Below are 20,449 nucleotides of genomic sequence, written 5' to 3'. Positions count from 1 at the left end.
CTACAATTCAAGTAACCGACCTTCCATCACCTAAGCAGAAAGGAAATGCACGTCCATATCACTTAAGGGCTTTCATTAACTGAGGCACCTAGTACTGAGGCCACATAGGCAGGTTCTGAATGTCCTACTTGCTAAAATTGTGGACTTAATTGATTTCAGCATTTCATGTACCAGCAGCATGACTAGCCCATTTAATATACAACATGGCTACCTTTATTATATTACAGATATTTATGCGAATCCTATCTACCAAAGCTTTTGGGATAGCTCTTAACTATTCAAAGTATGCTAGCTGCATGGCTTATGGTTATGACAAGACCCACAGTCCATTTTAAGTGCCAGGATTCATTAACATAATACCAACAACATGAGTCACCATCGGAGGCAAAAAGAAGTAGACTTAAGGTAGGTTCCTTTTTTCAGTGTTCTAGTAAGTTAGCTCTTTTTTTCCCCTTAGGGTGGCAGTGGATTAAACCATTCTTGTGGTGCCCAGAAAAGCATTGTTAAAATACTAACACCAAATAGACATCAATAGCTCGAGGCGGCAACTCACCATTAAGGAGAGCCAGTATAATAGGCTTGCCAGCAATGTGCACATCCATAAACAAGATTTTTTTAAAAAATGTACTCACCAGGCTCCTCTTTGCCTGAACCAGTAGATGATACTGTGCAAAATTGCAGTGAGTGCTCTACCAAATACTAATCCAAATTTATAATGGAGGTATCTAATTTGCAAATTAAAGTTACCTTGTAGACTAATTCAGATGGGTACTCCAGCTGTCCAGTATGAACTCTTCTCAAGTTGTTAATGAGCAAAATAAAAGCAGGAATTGGAAAACTTTTCTCTGCCATTGTAGGAGAACTAACTCCATGTTTTTGCTTATTGATACCAGTGAGCATTTGCCTACTCAATTCACTTTAACAGGAAGAGATTCCATTCATTGATGGGATGTAATATATCTTACAAATTTCCTTCAGATCAAAAACTTGAGAAATTTGCACTTCCAGTTGACAACTGAATGTGAGACTTTAAAGATTTCCTTAAATTTTATTGCATCAAATGACTAAACACGTTATTGACTAGGCATAGTTTTCTTTCTGGGCAACTGCTGTGGACCAGACCAAATCACCTCAAAAAATATTAAGATAATCTAGACCATTACCTTTAAAGTAAGAAAAAGTTAAGTGCATTCCAGATGCCATTTGATTGGTCAAACTATCAACTTTAAGCAAAACACACTTTGTTTTTACGCTACAATTAAAATACGGACAAAATAAAAAGAAAAAAGAATCAGCTTAACTGTAATTTTATCAAAATGCCTAACAAAATAGTATGTATATTAACTAATTAATCATTCCAATATAGTAACATCCCATAAATACTGTATTTGCCTTTGCCAAGTGTGTAAGATAGTCTTGCATGCAATCGTAGCAGTAGCAAGAAAACCCTGGGATTTAGCCATAACTTAGGGAGGAATAAGAGCTTCCTTATCCAGCTTCAAGACCCCAGCAACTGCAGAAAGCCAAAACTGAAAATTCTGGATCTGTGGGAGCTTGACCCAACCCATTCGTGCTGCTTCTATGATTCCAACTTTAAAAAAACCCAAGGCACCACAAGCTATTTACTTCAATGGCTTTGAGCAGACATTTCAACATCACTGTCTCAACCTTTCTTCATAAAATAACCAGGTCAAAATACACCTCTTATAGCTGTAATATGATCACACAATTTGTACTTTAAACTACAGAAATAAATAGTTCCTTCTTAACTGTGTCCACAAACAGGAAGAGAGACTCTAAATTGTATCCAGAACTAAGGAGCATAGTTTGAGAATTAGGGACAGACAATTCAAGAAAGATGTTCAGAAGTACTGCTATACACAAAGGATGATAGATGTTTAGAAATCTCTTCCACAACTGCAGTGCATGCATGATCAGTTGTTAAATTTACCTATATCAGATTTAAAATTTTGTTAAGCAAAGGTATGAAGGGATATGGGCCAAGCAAAAGTATGAAGGGATATAGAGTCAGAAATGTAAGCCTAGAAACAGACCCTTCGGTCCAACTCATCCATGCCGACCTGATATCCCCATCCAATCTAGTCCCACCTGCCAGCACCTGGCCCATATCCCTTCAAACCCTTCTTATTCATATACCCATCCAGATGCTTTTTAAATGTTGCAATTGTACCAGCCTCCACCACTTCCTCCAAACACGTACCACCCTCTGCGTGAAAAAGTTGCCCCTTAGATCTCTTTTATATCTTTCCCCTCTCACCATTAACCTATGCCCTCGAGTTCTGGACTCCCCCACCCAAGGAAAAAGACTGTCTATTTATCCTATCCATGCCCCTCATGATTTTATAAACCTCTATAAGGTCACCCCTCCGCCTCCGATGCTCCAGAGAAAACAGCCCCAGCCTAATCAACCTCTCCCTATAGCTCAAATCCTCCAACCCTGGCAACATCCTTGTAAATCTTTTCTGAACCCTTTCAAGTTTCACAACATCTTTCCGATAGGAAGGAGACCAGAATTTCACGCAATATTCCAACAGTGGCCTAACCAATGTCCTGTACAGCCACAACATGACCTCTCAACTTCTGTACTCAATACCCTGATCAATAAAGGAAAGCATACCAAACGCCTTGTTCACTATCCTATCTACTTGCGACGCCACTTTTAAGGAGCTATGAACCTGCACTCCAAGGTCTCTTTGTTCAGCAACACTCTCCAGGACCTTACCATTAAAGGTGTATAAATCCTGCTAAGATTTGCTTTCCCAAAATGCAACACCTCACATTTATCCAAATTAAACTCCATCTGCCACTTCTGAGCCCAGTGGCCCATCTGATCAAGATCCCATTGTAATTTGAGGTAACCCTCTTCGCTGTTGTCCCCCAAATTTGATGTAATCTGCAAACTTAGTAACTATACCTCTTATGCTCACATCCAAATCATTTATATAAATGATGAAAAGCATGATGACCCAGCACCGATCCTTGTGACACTCCACTGGTCACAGGCCTCCAGTCTGAAAAACAACCCTCCACCACCACCCTCTGTCTTCTACCTTTGAGCTAGTTCTGTATCCAAATGGCGAGTTTTCGCTGTATTCCTTGAGATCTAACCTTGCTAACCAGTCTCCCATGGGGAACTTTGTCGAACATCTTACTGAAGTCCATATAGATCATATCTACTACTCTGCCCTCATCAATCCTCTTTGTTACTTCTTCAAAAAGCTCAATCAAGTTTGTGAGACATGATTTCCCACGCTTAAAGCCATGTTAACTATCCCGAATCAGTCCTTGCCTTTCCAAATACATGTACATCCTGTACCTCAGGATTCCCTCCAACAACTTGCCCACCACCGAGGTCAGGCTCACTAGTCTATCGTTCCCTGGCTTGTCCTTACCACCCTTCTTAAACAGTGACACCATGTTAGCCAACTTCCAGTCTTCCGGCACCTCACTGTGACTATCAATGGTAAAACTACCTCAGTAAGAGGCCCAACAATCACTTCCCTAGCTTCCCATAAAGTTCTAGGGTACACAGAGGGGTGATCTTATAGAGGTTTACAAAATTATGAGGGGCAAGGATAGAGTAATTGAACAAAATGTCTTTTCCCTGAGGTCAGGGAGTCCAGAACTAGAGGGCATAGGTTTAGGGTGAGAGGGGAAAGATATAAAAGAGACCTAAGGGGCAACTTTTTCACGCAGAGGGTGGTACGTGTATGGAATGGCTGCCAGAGGGAGTGGTGGAGGCTGGTACAATTGCAACATTTAAGAGGCGTTTGGATGGGTATATGAATAGGAAGGGTTTGGAGGGATATGGGCTGGGTGCTGGCAGGTGGGACTGGATTGGGTTGGGATATCTGGTCGGCAGGAACGGGTTGGACCGAAGGCTCTGTTTCCATGCTGTACATCTCTATGACACCATGACTCTATGTCACCATCTATTTCCCTACATTCTATATATATGGAGTTGTTCCACAGATCAACCATGATCTCATTGAATGGTGGAACTGGCCTGAGGGGTTGAATGGCCTCCTCCTGTTCTTGTATTCTAATATATCTAAAGCTATACTTCCTCCTTTAAATTTAAAAACTGTGGACTAAACCACTGATCACATGATGCAAGTTGACTACAATTTCTGGAAACATTCAATCACTAGTTACCAGGACAAAGCCTAAACCGTCACCTGCCTAAAATTTCATACATCTTCCATTTGTGGACATTGCAGTTAAACCAATGCAAAGAATGTTAGACTTTTCATGTCTCCAGCAAACACAGAAAAGGAAAGTTGTTGTAAATTGTTGTGTGGCAAGGCCTCTAGTGGCTCACTATTAATCTCCTACAATGAACAATGGGTTTTGACCAGGGACATAGAAGCTTAACCTCATTTACTTGTGGACGTGCTAATAATCTCATTTACCTCCTGAAGTAACTACTGAACCCCTGACCAAAGAGATAGAAGTCACTTTTTAAATTGAAACAGATTCCTTAATTGGCCTGATATAACCAAACTCCTTGGCCTCTGGAAAAGTTAACTTTCATCACTGAACCCATTGCATCAGTCTGGTAAAAATCTAGGTTTACTGCTAACATCCAACCTTTTATTAATACTGTGTCTAATTGCAGGGCACTCTACAGGAAACTACTCCAGGCTTTATTCATGTCAGAAGAAATTCTGAAGTGTCAATTAATTGTCCCCACTTACAGAACGGAACCTAACTTTCTGGACTTAGGTAGAAACCATGTTAAATAATGTCCATATGTGTAATTTCTTTATGCTATTCATAATTGTAACCTACTACATTGTTTTCGCTTTTCTCTCTTTCTTGTACTTGTGTGATAATCATCCCCAAGTTGGAATTTATGGAGAATGCAAACTTCTTTCAAATGAGAGAGAATTTGCTGCAGATCATTTAAAGATTAAACACTGCTTGCAGACAGGTGAAAAATAAAAGGAATTCAATTTGCTTCCCTCGGTTGACCATAACGTTTCTGATACATCTGTCTGTCGAATTGCTATTCTCATCAGTAACATTTACTCCCAACTTCCAATGGGTTGATTCCTTTTTACTTTCTCAGCTGCTTGATCTCTAATTCCTGAATGATCTTTTGTAGTGAGGTTTACACTAGATTGTTTCCTCTGTCTCCAAAATAATAAGTCTTCCAACCTCTTTCAACTATTCTTCATTTCAGGCTTCAAACTTAGTGCAAGACTGCACCTGCATTCTGTGTGGTGAATAATACAGTTAGCAGTTTTTTTCTGTTAAATGTGTAGTCCCAACTGCTGCATCATCTGCTGTCAACCTATCAGATGGCTGGAGACAAAACTACAAACTACTTTGATATTCACGTGTTTACAGAGAAGCCTGTTGGCTACCTCAAAAATGGCTCCTTCATTAGTTTTGTACCTAAATAGAAATGCTGAGAAATAATGTATAATTTACAGTGCTACTGATTATAATCTGATACTTTATCACCTTCTGGGACTTTAGGAGATTCAGAGTGTGTGGTAATGTTCTTGGAGGCTGCAAACATTATCTCCAAGTGTGAATATCTTCCCGTTGATTTTTCCACTATCAAACATTTATGCCAGGCAAACTATGTAATAGGTTATTGACCCCCTTCACTTACCCAATATTTAAAGACATATTTTGGGACTATAATACTCCGCTGCATCTCATCATTGAAGCACCAAAAATTCTTCAAGTAAGTTTTCTGTGTATATTCAAATACACTAATAAATATACTCCTGAAATATGTATGGGCATCCTTACTTTATCAATTAACAAACCAACAGACGGGCTTAAAGTGCCTTCCATCAATATGTTTGAAGAATTTCCACTGCTTTGAGGTTGGAAGGATGACAGCTACTTTGTGTAAATCAAAACCCCATTGTAAAACTAATAAAAAATTGAACAAATCATTTGTTTCCTATATTAATAGATGTACACCAGTGGTCCAGATATCCACTGCTTTTCTTACATTAGTCAATCGGTGTATCAAACGTGATTTTAGAATGCTCAGGGGAGGGTGGGAGTGTTTCTTTGGATGCATTGGGCATTTCATGAGCCTGGTGTTTATAGTGCTATGGTTTATAATTATGATAATTACCTCTGCGATAAGCAACTGATATCAATGTGACCGTAGTGGTCATGCGATGGTGTTCTAGTAAGTTGGATCCTGTAAAACGTGTATTCCCCATCCACTCATGGGAATCAAGCATCCACAAAGGAGCTAAATGTTTCAAGCCTCTTCAACAGGCATATATGGAGAATGAAGTACAAACACTGGAAGAAGTGTACAAAAATCAAGCATCGCATCATCTTAAATCAGCAAATGTCACCTACCTCATCTGTGGCAGAGTCTGCAGATCAGTCATTGGACTTATTAGTTACCAGTTGAAACTTTATTGCTGGAACAGCACAGCAGGTCAGGCAGCATCCAGGGAACAGGAGATTCGAATCTCCTGTTCCCTGGATGCTGCCTGACCTGCTGTGCTGTTCCAGCAATAAAGTTTCAACTTTGATCTCCAGCATCTGCAGACCTCACTTTCTCCTTATTAGTTACCACAAAACTCTCAACATCAGGATGGAAGGAAGTCATCCTGAACCCTCAGTGACTGCTTCAGAAGAATCGAAGACAGACCTGTTCAGCTCGGAGCAGACGGCACTGTAGCCTTACTGTAATGTACAGTATAACAATAGATTAACAGTTAGTAGGAACTTTTTGGCCTGAGTTTCTATTGATACAGGAATGACCCACATGAGATCGTGATCAAACATGGTGGCAAGAATGGAGACATTGGAGAAAGAATTATGGTGTTTATTTTTTTCTGAGAAGGTAAAATTGAGCAACCACAAAACAACTTGAACTACAAGGCAGAAGGATACTCAGTAGATTTCCCCAAATTAGTAGCTCTGTAGCTTACCCGAGCTGATACGATGTAGTTGAAGAATTACCTAAAACAAAGTAGAGAGAGGTATACCCAGAAACATCGGCACCATTCAGCAGCTCCTTCCCTTTCCAAGGACCTTCAGTCCAGCCAGCGGTTCAGGAATCCAGCTGTCTCAGTGGCCTCCATCAAACATTTAGACAGTGTTGCTAATTCATGTAAAGGTGTAATATTGAGAGGTAAGTGCTTTCAAACTCTCAACAGTATACTCCTTGATTTATTGCAGTCAGAGCAAGGAGTGATCTTTGAACAGGTGGGACAGCCTACAAGGCAGGCCAGGCACAAAGTATGATGCTGGGGAGTTTAGGGGAAGTAATCTGACACAAGACCAAGGCTTGTTCCCAGGCCTTACTGAGCTAAGTCCACAGATTGCTGTCTCATCCAACAAGAAACCTTCAAAAAGGTTAAGAAAAGGCAGGAACCACTGTTTTGAAGTGCTCGCATTATGATGCAGGAAAGTATTGCAGGCAACAAGATCGTCCAATAGTGTTATTCAATGCCTTCATTATAGCAGGGTTGGCTACCTTCAGCACATGAAAGCATCTTTTAAAAGCCAATCACAAAAATCACCACCAGAACAAAGTAGAGGTCAGCAAATTGGATAAGATGCAGCAAATGATATGTAGATCACACATTATTTCTTGGTCAAGTGGAGATTGCTGACCCTACAATATAACATAATCAGATACACCAGGATTATTTGTCAATGATATTGAAAGTCAAAAAAGCTATTACTGTGATTCCTGACAATTTATAAAATTGTCTCATATTGTACACTTAGGTTCATTGAAATAAAAATCCATAGTCTAGGGGAACCACACCCAATTAAAAGTCTTTTGAAGCAATATTTAACAACAATAATAGACTAATTATGGAGCCAATTATATCTTGCAGAATTGGAACAGATCCTTGTACAGTTGACATGTATGTATCCAATTTGGTCTTCTGCAGTGGCTGCAAGACATTTCAGTCCAGGTTGAAGACATTTCTAGGAGAAAGTGAGGACTGCAGATGCTGGAGATCAGAGCTGAAAATGTGTTGCTGGAAAAGCGCAGCAGGTCAGGCAGCATCCAAGGAGCAGGAGAATCGACGTTTCAGCATGAGCCCTTCTTCAGGAATGAGGAAAGTGTGCCAAGCAGGCTAAGATAAAAGGTAGGGAGGAGGAACTTGGGGGAGGGGCGTTGGAAATGCGTTAGGTGGAAGGAGGTTAAGGTGAGGGTGATAAGGTGAGGGTGATAGGCCGAGTGGGGGTGGGGGCAGAGAGGTCAGGAAGAAGATTGCAGGTTAGGAAGGTGGTGCTGAGTTGGAGAAATCTGAGTTCATCCCTTGTGGTTGGAGGGTTCCTCGGCAGAAGATGAGGCGCTCTTCCTCCAGCCGTCGTGTTGCTATGGTCTGGCGATGGAGGAGTCCAAAGACCTGCATGTCCTTGGTGGAGTGGGAGGGGGAGTTGAAGTGTTGAGCCTTAGGGTGGTTGTGTTGGTTGGTCCAGGTGTCCCAGAGGTGTTCTCTGAAATGTTCCGCAAGTAGGCAGCCTGTCTCCCCAATGTAGAGGAGGTCACATCGGGTGCAGCGGATGCAGTAAATGATGTGCGTGGACGTGCAGGTGAATTTGTGGCGGATATGGAAGGATCCCTTGGGGCCTTGGAGGGAAGTAAGGGGGGGGAGGTGTGGGCGCAAGTTTTGCATTTCTTGCGGTTGCAGGGTAAGGTGCCAGGAGTGGAGGTTGGGTTGGTGGGGGGTGTGGACCTGACGAGAGAGTCACAGAGGGAGTGGTCTTTTCGGAATGTTGATAGGGGTTGGTGGGGTCAGCTTGGAGGTGGCGGAAATGACGACGGATGATACGATGTATCTGGAGGTTGGTGGGGTGGTAGGTGAGGACCAGTGGGGTTCTGTCCTGGTGGCGATTGGAGGGGCGGGGCTCAAGGGTGGAGGAGCGGGAAGTGGAGGAGATGCGGTGGAGAGCATCGTCGACCACGTCTGGGGGGAAATTGCGGTCTTTGAAGAAAGAGGCCATCTGGGTTGCTCGGTATTGGAACTGGTCCTCCTGGGAGCAGATGCGGTGGAGACGAAGGAATTGGGAATATGGGATGGCATTTTTACAGAGGGTAGGGTGGGAGGTGGTTAGTCTAGGTAGCTGTAGGAGTCGGTCGGTTTATAGTAAATGTCCGTGTTGATTCGGTCGCCCGAGATAGAAATGGAGGGTTCTAGGAAGGGGAGGGAGGAGTCTGAGATGGTCCAGGTAAATTTGAGGTTGGGGTGGAAGGTGTTAGTAAAGTGGGTGAACTGTTCAACCTTCTCATGGGAGCACGAGGCAGCGCTGATACGGTCATCAATGTAGCGGAGGAAAAGGTGGGGGGTGGTGCCAGTGTAGCTGCGGCAGATGGACTAATCCACATATCCTACGAAGAGGCAGACATAGCTGGGGCCCATGCGGGTGCCCATGGCTACCCCTTTGGTTTGGAGGAAGTGGGAGAATTGGAAAGAGAAGTTGTTCAGGATGAGGACCAGTTCAGTCAGTTGAAGGAGGGTGTCAGTGGAAGGGTACTGGTTGGTACAGCGGGAAAGGAAGAAGCAGAGGGCTTTGAGTCCTTCGTGATGGGGGATGGAGGTGTACAGGGACTGAATGTCCATGGTGAAGATAAGGTGTTGGGGATCAGGGAAGCGAAAATCATGGAGGAGGTGGAGGGCATGGGGGGGTGTCCCGAATGTAGATGGGGAGTCAGAGGGTTGGCGAGAATCAACACGCAGCGAGACATCGAACAAGTCTTCCCCCACCTTCGCCTCCGCGCCTACTTCTTCAACCAGGATTCTCACCCACCCTCTGACGACCCCTTCTCCCGCCTCCAACACACCCATCCACCTGGACACCCCAGGTGAAGGGCTTTTGCCCGAAATGTCAATTTTCCTGCTCCTCGAGTGCTGCCTGACCTGCTGTGCTTTTCCAGCACCACTCTAACCTAGACACTTACAACACTGTTAGGGAAGAGGTTCTAGGATTCTGACCTAGTCACCCTAGCTTGGAAGGGATTATATTTCACTTTATGTAGGTTTACATCAGTTTCCACAGAATCATTGTTTTTATCCAAAGAAGATTGGACAACACTTTTTTGAAGATTTCTCCACATATCCAAAGAAAATTTGATGTTTGGTGAGGAACTTTCCTAGCTTTTCCAAGAATGTAAATGGTACGATCCACCCTTTCTAATTGGTTAGAAGAGGATGAATGATCATTTCTTTTATAACCATTTCTGGGATTTTGATTGAAATGGCTGGCATCTTTCCGACATTACATTAGTGACTATATTATTATACAATATGTGCCATTAACTTCAAAAGAATGCAGGATTTAAACACACAATACACAAGTTCTTACACAGTATGTCTTGTTCCAGTGACATAAAACCTATAAGCAGATTAGCATAAAAGCTTATCTTGAAGAAATTATCCTTTTTCCCCCCCAATGAACAACCAATGCTTGACACTGTGAATCAGAGCAAAACCATGATGAGCTCAATTCCTTGTCTTGACTCAGCAAAGTTGGAGACTTGTTTGTTAAAAGATTTAGTGAGTGAGTCTTCAACTAAACAGGAGTGCTGGGTAGTGAGCTGCACCTCATCCCTTATCATTAACCTTCACAAATTGGGGTTGAGCTTAAAATTGGACTCAGTTTATTGGGAGAAACTAAGATCTCTGTGTGCTCATGGTCTTCCTTCTCCTAATTCACCAACCGCATGAGCCAGATTAACTTCCCATTCACAATATCTTCAGCTTCTCATAGCTGCAGACTCCATGCTGTCCAGGTTGTCCTCATGGGTCCACTTCATTTGTCATCAGCTGATCTCCAGATCACAGCACAGGCTTCAGGCTGATCTCTCCTCCCACTTTGCTCCTGATGAAAGGTTTCAACCTGAAACACTGACTTCCCTTCTCCTCTGATGCTGCTTGACCTGCTGTGTCTTTTCCAGCTTCACTCTTTATCTGATCTCCATCCCAGCCTTTCAACAATACTGTTCCCTGCATCAGAAAGGTTCACAATGACCAACCAACTCCCCTGTATGGCATTCTTTCCTAGAAAGGCAGAAACACCAATGCAACTCCTCTACTATACAGAAACATGTGGGGTGGGTATCATATTGTTGAATTCTGTTATCCAACTCCAGATTTATACTAAAATTTCAGTTGTACAACATAGATGAAATTGAGTGGAAGCAAAACTAAAATGGCAATATCCATAACTAAGTGAAGGTTTATCAAATTAAATGCTACATTAGTTATTGTTACTAATTAATATGTTAATGATAATTTGTCAATTCAAATTGATCTCATTAGGCATTTGGTTATCCCTTTGATTGGACAGATTCTGTAATAAGACCTTGCCTAAGTGGATATGTGGACAGAAGACAATCTTGTAAATTATTCAACTTCTCCAAAGAAGTGACAATTTTATGGCACATAAGCATCTGTAGAATTGAAAGGGAATAATTGATACATTAAAGTCCAACCTGAAAGTTGGACATGTTATCAAAACATGTTATCAAAAGTAATATGGTAGAGGTTAATGCCACTTAGGAGGGTTTAAACTAGTGTGGCAAGGAAGTGGGAAATGGTGTAGCAGGTCAGCATGTGGAGTGACTGAGGAGAACATTAAGTCAACAAAGTCTATTAGGAAGAACAGGCAGGGCCTGATTAATGAGCACAGTGGAACTGGCAGTTTATTTAAGTGTATTATCTGAAATGTATTTACTTTAATACAAAGAGTATAACAGATGGATCAAGCAGATGAGCATAGAGTCAGGATTGATACATGGGACTATGAAGTGATAGCCATTCAAGAAACTTGATTGAGAGAAGGGCAGAAAACTCAAGAACCAGGGTTTAGCTGTTTCAGGCTAGGTAGAGAAGGATGTCAAAAAGGTGAGAGTGTTGCATTACTGGTTAAAGAGAATGCCACAACTGTACTGAAAGAGAACATTTTGGAGAGCTCACCAACAAAGTCATACAGATAGGAATTAAGGATAAAAAGGTACAATCACAATGGTGGGGTTAAACCATAGGCCTCCCAATAGCTAGTGGGAGATAGAGGAATTGATATGTAAACAGATCAGGGAAAGATGGAAAAACAACAGAGTTTTGTAGTGGGTGATTCAAACTATTCCAACATCAACTTGGACTTCCTTGATGTCAGGGCTTAGATGGGACAGAATTTGTTAGATGCAATCAGAAGGGTTCTTGAACAAGACATGGGGTCAAACTGCAGGAGGGGCCAAACTAGATCTCTTATTGGGCCATGAGCCAGGTGATCATGTTTCAGTGGGGATATTTTGGGAACACTAATTATAATTCAGTAAGTTGTAAGATAGTTATGGAGAATGATAATACTAGTGCTCAGGTGAAAGTGCTAAATTGAGAGAAGACTAATTACAACAGTATTAGCCAGGAACTGGAGAAATTGGATTGAAGATGGTTAGTTGAGGGTAAATCCTCATCTGACGTGTGAGAATCTTTTAAAGGCTAGCTGTTGATCAGAGTTCAGGATCAGTATGTTCTTATGGGGGTCAAAAATAAGGATGGCGAGATTTGGGAACCCTGGAGGACAAAAGATATCAAGTTTATTCAAAAAGAAGAAGAAGCGAAGGTTTAGGAAACTGCAATCAAATAAAGCCTTGGCAGAATATAAAGGATGCAGAAAGAAATAAAAAGAAATTAAGAAGGCTTGAAGGGACCACAAAATAGGCTTGGCATGTATGATTAAGAATTTCAAGGCATTATATATTTATTAGAAGCAAATAGGTAACTAGGGAAAGGAGGGAATTTATGCATGGAGCCAGAAGGGTTGAAGTCCTTAATAAATACTTCACATTAGCATTCTCGAAGGAGAAGGACATAGATGATGGTAAGATTAAGGAATGGTTTGTTGATAGTTCTGGGGCATGTTAAAATTGAGGTGGTGGTATTGGGTGTCACCATCATTTTATGTGGGGGAAGTCATTTCACAAACATACCCGGGGGTTTGAGGAGGATGACGAAGGTGACTGATGAGGGTAGGGCAGTGGAGATTATCTACATGGATATTTCTACAATATTTGACAAGATCCTTCATGGTAGCCTGGTTCAGAAAAATAAGGAACATGGGGTTCATGGGAAGTTGTCAAACTGGATACAAAATTGGCTTGGGCATAGAAGACAGAGGGTATTTGTGGAGGGGTGTTCTTTTTTTAAATTGAGGTCTGTGACTTGTAGTCTTTCACAAGGATCAGCACTGGGACCTCTGGTGTTTGTGATGTATATAAATGACTTAGTTGAAAATGTGGGTAGTCTGATTAGTAAGTTTGTAGGTGGCACTAAAATTGATGGAATTGTGGGTAGTAAAGTAGGTTATCAAACGATAAAGCAGGATATAGATCAGTTGGAAAATTGGGTGGATAAATGGCTGATGAAGTTTAATCTGGACAAGTGTGATGTGATGCCTTTTGGAAGATCAATGCCATAGGAAAGTATACAGTTAATGGAGGACCCTTAGGAGCATTGTTATACAAAAGGATTTTGAGGTCCACATTCATAGCTCCCTGAAAAAGTGGTAACATAGTGAATAAGGTGTAAAGAAGGCATACACACACTTGCCTTCATCAGTTGGCAGATTGAGTACAAAGTTGGCAAGTCATTTTGCAATTGTATAATAATTAGGCCCCATTTGGAGTATTAGGTTTTGAAATTCTGGTCCCCACACTGGAAGGAGGATGCGGAGGGTTTGAAGAGGTTTGCCAAGGTGTTGCCTAGATTGACGTGTATTAGTTATAAGGAGATGTTGGACAAACATGGATTGTTTTTGCTTGAGAATCGAAGGCAGAGAGCAATGTGATAGAAATATAAAAAAATTATGAGAGGCATGGATAGGGTGGAAATGGTAAATACTAGGAGAAATAGGTTTAAGGTGAGAAAGGGAAATGCGAGAGGAAACCAAGGGCAGAGTCCATTCCTGATGACAGCAAATGCAAACCATAGTCCCTATAGAGGTTTGGCCCATCCATGGAGAACCAGGCCCATTCTCAGGAGTATAGTACATTTCAAAAGTGCAGTTAACTCAAGGGTTTGGTCCACTCCCAAAGGCCAGGATGCAGCAAATGCTCACCTCCCAGCACACACAAGTGTTCAGTCTTTACAGTGGCCTAGTCCACCAAAAAAAGGGCCAGGCCTACTCACAGGAACAGTTCATCTGGAAAGGAACATTTTCTCACAAGGGCTCAGTCCAAACAGCAAAAATGAAAACATATACAGAAAAAAACAATGCAAGAGCTAAGCCCCACCACAAAATCAGTATAGTCCCTTCCTCAAAGTGAAAGAGGAAAGAGTAACAGACAGTCTGTAACCAACCAGTGAAACAACAGTTCCCTAATGACAACTGAGTTACACCTGAAACCCATTGACTGTAAGTCAGGCAGTTTAAATATCCATTCTCATTAAAAAAAAGGAATACCAGATAACAAACTAACTATATAATTCAGCCAGTTCAGGAATCAGGTTTCCTCCAAAAGCAAACAGAAACCAACAGCAGAAATAACACACTAACAATGGCCCAGCCAACACAGTCAGTCCCCTCAACTAAGGAGGAGATTCTAAAAATCCCCCGTTTATACTGGTCAGCTGGGGCTTTCCAGTTTGGCCCAGCTTAACAAGCCAAGTCAAGGATCTTGTAGTCAACAAGGTCCATCTTACATTCGAGCCCTGGTGTCCCTGGAGAAGGAGCACACGGTGTCTACCAACATCCTTGAGCTGTTCAGGGAGAGGTGGGCACCGCAGGGATTGGAGTGTTTCATTTCCCCCTCCAACTCTATTTTGATTAAATTCTTACTTTCCTCTGCACTTTTTTGATCACACAGCATTGACCTTTGATGGGAAGGGCACTGCTTGTGACTGGCCACTCTGGTGTTTCCTTTCTTCCTGGTGGTGGAAAATGAATAAAGATTTATACACCTGTTGTCTTTCACTGTGTCTCACACCTGTGCACACACATAACATGGGTGCTGGGGAAAATATAAGCACTATCACTGTTAGGTGGTAGTGTGGGGAATAAGGGAAAAAAGAAACTAACCAGGAGATTTAGAAAAAAAAAGGAAAAAAAAAGTCCACCTCATTCCAATCACCACAGAACAGATGGTATTGGAACATGTATAGGCAAATGGGATTAGTTTAAAATGGCATCATGGTCTGCACAGAGATGTGGGCCTGTTCCTGTGCTGTACTGCTCTATGTTTTATGGTTTGTAATGTAATGGAAAAGTAACTCCCAGAAGTGTTTGAATGCCTTTGATAGTTCATATATTTCCATAACCAATTTCAACCTAACAAATTTATTGATAAACCAATCAGAATGTAGAAAACTTAGGTGTGACAGGGTGATATGAAAGCAATATTAGGTAATAAAAAATGTGATAGGGTTGGGAAATAATATCAGGTATTTTTTGGAAAAAGGCCTCAGAATTTGACAACATTTGATAAGCCAGCAAATTTGCTGTTCAAAAGTGTGATTTGTGTCATTAAATCTTGTAAAGTTTCTTTACTCAGAGAATAGTAAGGGTATGGAATGCTTTGCCTGCAATGGTAGTAGATTCACCAAGTTTAAGTGCCTTTAAGTCATCATTGGACAGGCATATGGACGTTTATGGAATAGTGTAGGTGTGATGGGCTTCAGATTAGTATGACAGGGCGGCACAACATCGAGAGCCGAAAGGCCTGTACTGCGCTATAATGTTCTACGTTCTATGTTTATCTGTAAGTGCTAATGTTAGGTTTATGTTTAATTATCAGTAATAGTTATTACCATATACTTAATAAATCTGTGTGATTATCAGTCTTACTTTGAGGAGTAGCTAGTAAGCAAGAACATCCATCCTCTAACAATATGTTAGGAAGGAATTATCCTACATTTAATAATGGAATAATTTTTTAAAGCAACTTTGTGTTTTGTACTGTCATTGCAAACTGATATTTACTGTATTAGAATAGTGCACAGCAACACATTACCCTGCCTGCTACGTGAAAATTGCCACTTTACTGAAATAACAGAAAATAATTCTCACCTGAATTCACTGCAGAGAGAAAAGGTCAAGAGGGAATAAGAAGTGCAAAGGAAGAGGTATAAGTGTTGGAATAAACATTAAAGCGCCTTAGTACAATTTCCAAAGGAAGAGATCAAGCATCCCCTTTTGAATTATTTCCACACAGACAAGATCAATCAAGGGTGCAATCATATGAGAAAATTACTTAACTAGCTGATGGAATGTCATAAGGTCTAAATATTTAATATAGAAATTAATAAGCAAAATATAACAATGCAATATTCAGCTAATGAATAAGGACTGATTACAATAGTACCTGTACTTAATTCAGGTTTTGAATATTCTAAAATAATTTCTTTGCAATTTCTTCTTTACTAACTATGGTGTGTTTATGAAAAGAACTATTAGGGAGAAATACTCTTGGTATCTTTGTCTTGCTGACTTTGAATACTTTGCACTTGGCAGTGTAATACAGCACATTTCATTAATTAGCTCAGGGCCAAAAATTCCTCTGAGTTTTATTCAGATCTCAAAGGGCCAACTTCACTTGTTTATAATAGCCAAGCTGAAACATCTATTACCATACCTGATGGGTTGTTTTTCATTTTAACTGCATGTGATTAAGGCACCTGCTTTCTTTATCACATGATTATCCCTCCTCCTTCAAAACTATCAGGCACCTGTTCAAGGATTTAATGAAGGGAGAATGTAGTAAATTTGTAATTACACTGTAATAAGATTTTTAAACAACTTTGATTTAAATGTGAAAGGCAAATTCCCCTGCTAGCATGGTGGTTATGTCCCTACCTCTCAGTTAGGAGTTATGATTCAAGCCCTATCTGCTCCAGAAGTGTGTCAAACCTATCTGGATAGGTTGATTAGACATGTCTGAAAGTGAAAAGTGGAGTGCACATTTTTTTAAAAATCATTACCATTCTATTTCTTACGTATGCACAATCTTGAAAATTATTCTGATTCAGTAAATGGGTTTCACATTCAAAATACCATTCCAGTTTTATATAACAGTAACAGCAAGTGTATGTGCTGTTACCCTACTAATTTCACTAACTCTAATGAATCAAAGTTCCTTAACAATGTACTTAAGAAGAGAATGTCTTCATCAAGTAGTGTTGTTAAAGCTTCTTTTTTGGTTGGGGTTTAAATGGCAGCTTGCCTCCCCTTCACTGTTTGATCACATAGAATTTCCCTTCGATGTGAAGGGCAGTGCTTGTCACTGGCCACTCGGGTGTTTTCCTATCTTCCTGGTGGTGGAAATTGAATAAAGATTCGTACACCTTGTGTCTCTCACTGTATCTCACACGAAAAAAAAGAAAGAAAAAAAAGGAAAAAAAATGGCAGCTTGGACACTGAGGAGAATTGTGCTCCTCGAGACAGTAAGGCAAGGAGCAGATGTAGAATATTCAGCCCATCAAATTTGCTTCATTCAGTAAGATTATGGCTGATCTGATAATTCTCAACAGCATTTTCTTGCCTTTTCCCCATAAACCTCTATTCTTTTATTGGTTAAAAATCTATCTCAGACTTGAAAATACTCAGTGACCTCTATAGCCCTCTGTGGTAAAGAATTCTACTCCCCTCTGAAAGGTGAATTTCATAATCATTGTCATTTTTAAAAGGGGTCCCCTTATACTGAGATTATGCTCATGGTTTTGAACTCTCCCACAAGGCAAAACCAGCTTTCTGCATTTAACTAGTTAAGTCCCCTAAGAATCTTCCATTTGTCAATTAGGCTGCCTTTTACTCTTCTAAACTACAAAAAGTACAGATTCAACCTATCCTGACAGTTTTTCTCTTCTCAGATTCACCATAGTGAATTTTCTCTCCAATGCTAATAGGTTTTTCCTTTGATAAGGGGCCCAAAGCTGTTTATTCCAGCTATGGTCAGACTAGCGCCTTGTAAATATTTAGTAAAACCTCCTTACTTTTATGTTTTGTTCCCTTTAAAAGAATGACCATTTGCCTTTCCTATTGCCTGCTGAATTTGTTTTCTAGGTTTTTGAGATGTATGCATGAGAACACATGAATCTCTTTGTGCTGTAGCTTTCTGCAGTCTTTCTCTACTTAAATAATATTCAGCTCCTCTATTGTTCTTGCCAAAGTGCATAACCTCACATTTTCACACATTACATTCCATCTGCCAAGTTTTGGCCCACTCATTTAACCTGCCTATATGCCCCTGCACACTCTTTATGCTACCCTTGCCACCTGCTTTTCCAACTATTTTTGTCATCTGCAAACTCGCCAAGAGAACATTCAGTTTCCTCATCCAAATTACAAATGCATCTTGTAAATAATTGTGGCTGCAGCACTGATATGCTAATTACAGGTTGCCACCCTTATCCTGACTCTACTAACTAGCTAATCGTTTATCCATGCTAAAAACTACCTCCAACGTCATATGCTCTTGTTTTATTAAGTAGCCTAATGTGTACTTCCTCATCAAGTGCCTTCTGTAAATCCAAATATATTATGTCTATTGCTTTTTCCTTAACCATCCTGCTTATTACCTCCTCAAAAAATTCTAATACATTTATCAGGCATGTTCCCCTTCATGAAGTCATGCTGAATCTGCTTGATCATATTATGTATTTTTAAATACTCAGCTATTATAGCCTTTGTAATTGACTCTAATATTCCCCTTTAACAGACATTAAGCTAACTGGCCTATAGCTACTTGTTTTTTTTTGTCTCTTTCCCTTTTAAAATAAAAGTATTACTTTGGATGTTTTCCAATCCTCTGGGACTTTACCTATTTCAAATAGAATTATTAGATCTGCCACATGTGCCTGAGTTTGGGCCTCAATTTAATATTTCATCTGAAAAATGAAATAGTGCAGTGCTACCTCTGTAGGCTTCCTGCTTCTTCAGTAGTTTGAGGAGATGGAGAACAATATAAGTATGTCCTATTCAGCAGAACTGATTTTGTATGATTAGAGTGTTGATACTGAGCATATTACCTTGAGAGACAATGCTGCTGTAGGACCACTGTTCTTATCACTGCTTCTGGTGGATCCTGCAAAGGGACCTCTGATATTAATTCTTCATTGTGTGGAGGTGCCTGCAGTGTGGCAAAGTATACAGAGCTTAAGGATCGCTGCTGCCCAGTAAATCATGACCTGATGCTTAAGTTTGAGATCTGAGTCCGCAAGCATTTTTTTTCCTCCATCAGCTAAAGACTGAGCTGATACATTGCAGAGAATGATGAATTTTGCTGTTTATGGCTTTATGAAGAGGAGGCTCCAAAGGTGTTGAATATGGTCCATGTTTTCTCGGATTTTGCAGTCAGTTTGAGTTAATGGGGAGAGGTGCTGTGTTTTGTGAGCTGATTGGAAAAGTACTTTAGTTTTCTGCATGTTTAGTGAAAGTCTTTTAGTAAGGCACTAGGTGCATTAGCTTGGATTATCTGCTCAAGTCTTCAGAGTGTGAATTGATTTTACCCTAAATTTTCTGATCCAGAAATGTGTACATTATTACCCTCTGAGACTTGGCTGACAAATAACACACCTGCTAATGATGACTCCTCTCCATTATTTATGGAGAGGAGCTATTGTTGTTAGAAACGAGGCCTGATCAAAGCAGCTACTTAATATTTTATATTGTGAATAACCGTTAGAAACAGGTTAACAGCAAGGGAATTTGTCAGTTCAAAGTTACATATTATGACACAACATTGAAGAAGGAGAGAAATCAAAATACCTTCACTGAACAGATGAGAGTTTTACTGATAATTGTATATATTTGATTTATTACCTCTGTCTTCCTTTTATATGAGTTTCCTTATTGAGCTCTGCGAGAGATCTGGTAACGATTTGGACTTGGATTTTCTTTCAAACTGGGCTTCAAATTTCTGTGCTTGACTGAACACATTTCTGTGCTGGACTGCATTGGGAAAAAAATAAGGCTGTCTCTGATTTGCTGCTCCTTTTGATTGCTGAACTATGGACAAGATTTGGAAAAATCATGATTAAGAACTTCTCTCAAAATCAGTTTCAATTCCTGAACTACTTCTGCCAGCACAAGATTTAGCTGCTGTTTCTGATCTGCTGATTTTAACACCATAAAAAGCAGTCACAGAAATAGACCATGCAGCCCATCAAGTATAGTCCACCATTCAATGATATCATAGCTGATCTGATAATTCTCATCTCCATTTTCCTGCCTTATCCGATTCCCTTACTGATTAAAAATCTGTCTGTCTCTGCCTCAAATATACTTAACGATCCAGGCTCTACAGCCCTCTGTGGTAATGAATTCCACAGATTCACTCCCCTCTGAGAGAAAAAATTCCTCAACATCTCTGTCTTAAATGGAGATCTCTTATTATAGCACTCTGGACCTATTTTCTCCCACAAAGGGAAATAAGCTTTTGCCATGTACCCTCTAAAGTCAGCTAAGAATATTGCATGTT

Source organism: Chiloscyllium plagiosum, unplaced genomic scaffold (assembly GCF_037043375.1).
Source record: "Chiloscyllium plagiosum isolate Xiang-an unplaced genomic scaffold, Cpla_swu_hap1 HiC_scaffold_1, whole genome shotgun sequence".
Classification (NCBI taxonomy): domain Eukaryota; kingdom Metazoa; phylum Chordata; class Chondrichthyes; order Orectolobiformes; family Hemiscylliidae; genus Chiloscyllium; species Chiloscyllium plagiosum.
The sequence above is the reverse complement of the archived record's forward strand: the minus strand, read 5'-3'. Positions refer to the sequence as shown.